Here is a 2666-nt window from a genome sequence, read left to right on the forward strand (position 1 = left end):
TACATTCTGCAGTGGAACGAACAAATGGAGCTCGGGACAGTCCTTCACTTACTGATAAAGTGAGTTCCTCACCATAACGCCAAAACGAAGCGTCAGATGACTATTAATACCTTTACTGCTACACTATCTTGAGGAGGAGGAGGGGGAGGAGGAGGAGGAGGAAAGAAAAGTGCGAAGTTATTCACATGAGTAGTAAAAGAAACCCGCTACATTTCGATTACGCGAGAAGACACACAAAGTGAGGGCTGTAAATTCAACTAAATATTTAAGGATTACAATTACAAATAACCTAAGTTGGAACGATCACATATAGTATTATGGGTAGAGCAAACCAGACTGCGATTCATTGGCAGAACACTTAGAAGGTGCAACAGGTCTACCCAAGGGACTGCTTACACCACGCTTGTCCGCCCTATTCTGGAGTACTGCTGTGCTGTGTGGAATCCGCATCAGGTGGGACTGACGGATGACATCGAAAAAGTACAAAGAAGGGCAGCTCGTTTTGTATTATCGAGAAATAGGGGAGATAGTGTCACAGACATGATACGTGAATTGGAGTGGCAATCATTAAAACAAAGTCGTTTTTCGTTGCGACGGCATCTTCTCATGAAATTTCAGTTACCAATTTTCTCCTCAGATTGCGAAAACATTGTTGCACCCACCTACATAGTGAGAAATGATCATCACAATAAAATAAGAGAAATCAGGGCTCGCACGGAAAAGATTAAATGCTCGTTTTTCCCGCGTGCCGCTCGAGAGTGGAACGGTAGAGAGACAGCATGAAGGTGGTTCATTGAACCCTCTGCCAGGCACTTAATTGTGAATAGCAGAGTAATCACGTAGATGTAGAGAAGAGGAAGAGGAGGACATTAGTGTTTGACGTCGCGTCAAACGAGGTCATTAGAGATAGAGCATAAGCTCTGATCAGGGAAGGATGAGGAAGGTAAGTGGCCGTGATCTTTCGAAGGAACCATCCCAGCTTTTGCCTTAAGCGATTTAGGGAGTCACGGAAAACCTAACTCAGGATGGCCGGACGTGGATATGAACTGTTGTCCTCCCGAATGAGAGTCCAGTGTGCTAATCCGCTCGGTCCCATATTCTTGAAATGAGGATGGTTACACGTACCCCAGTTTCAATGAGAGGAACACTAGGAGATGGTCAGTTTTGGTCGCTGTTGAAGAGATTGTTGGTTTCTATAAAGGAAGACAAAAATTCCTTCGTTGCCATCACCAGTTCGAGGGATATGGAAACTGCAGTAAACAGGCATCTTAGATTTTGATATAAAACAAGGCCTAATATTTCACCGCAAGGGCTCTTCTTGGATATGCCCATTTTGTGCCAAAGAAATAGTACAGTTCAGCTACTAGTTCTTTCCTCCGCACCTGACAAAGGCGTGCGTCATTTTCTATAAGAAAGCTGGGAAGCTGCAATATTCCCTTTACTTCATTCAACTACAAAGTTTGATAGCATAATCGGCATCTGCTCGAATGGAACTGAGTTATACTAGCTTACTATGGCGAGACATCGTGGGATGTTTCTCCTGGAGCTCCTCAGCTGTTACTTTAATCAATGCAGAATCGTTCCAGGTGCTCTGTAGAACTTCTTTCCTATACAACCATTGTCAAATGCTTCCGAACACTACCGTAAAAAACGTATACCCACACGTGTATACAGTAGAAGAAAAAGTAAGGTTTACATACGTGTAAGTGCTCTGCCTCTACTTCCATGTCTACATCTGCATGACAAACCTGCATTTCACAATTAAGTTCAAGCTATTTCTTTGCCATTCCAATATCGTACGACGAGCGGGAGAAATGAGTATTTCAATCTTTCTGTGCGAGGTCTGATTTCTCTTATCATGATGATCATTTCTTCCATTGTAGGTGGGCGCCAACAGAATATTTTCTCAGTCAGCGGAGAAGGTTGTTGACCGAAATTTCGCGAATTGTAGGCTGAAAGATCCTGCCGCAGCGAAAACTCTTTTCCCTTAATGACCGCCGCCCTAATTCACGTATCAGTCCGTAGCGCTCTCTCCTACGTCGCGACAATACAAAAACGAGTTACCCTTCTTTGAACTTTTTCCATGTCGTTAGTCAGTCCCATATGACGAGAATTCCACACCTCCCAGCAATAATGCAGGGCGGATAAGCGTGGTGTAAGCGGTCTCTTTAGTGGACCTGTTGCAATTTCTACGTTTTTCTGTCAGTAAGGCTTTGGTTTGCTTTTCCCCATAACAGTATCTATATGCTAGTTCCAGTTTATTTGCCATGCCTAAATATTTAGTTGAATTTACAGCGTTTAGATTTGTGATATTTATAGTGTAACCAAAATTCTGCAGATTCCCTTTAGTGCCCACGTGAATGACGTCACGTTTTTCATTATTCAGTCAATTGCCAATTTTCGCACAGAACAGATATCATATATAAATTACTTTGCAATTTGTTTTGATCATCTGATGAGTTTACAAGACCGTAGATGAGAGCATTATCTGCAAACAGTCTGAGGGCTGCTCAAATTGTCTCCTAAATCGTTTATGCAGATAAGGAACAGCAGAGGTTCTATAAAGCCTCCTTGGGGAACGCCAGTTATTGTCCCTGTTTTACTCGAGGTCTTACTACGAACTGTGGTCTGTGACCGGAAATCACGAATCCAATCGTACAAGTGAG

This window comes from Schistocerca cancellata, chromosome 6, assembly GCF_023864275.1.
Source record: "Schistocerca cancellata isolate TAMUIC-IGC-003103 chromosome 6, iqSchCanc2.1, whole genome shotgun sequence".
NCBI classification, from domain to species: Eukaryota; Metazoa; Arthropoda; class Insecta; order Orthoptera; family Acrididae; genus Schistocerca; species Schistocerca cancellata.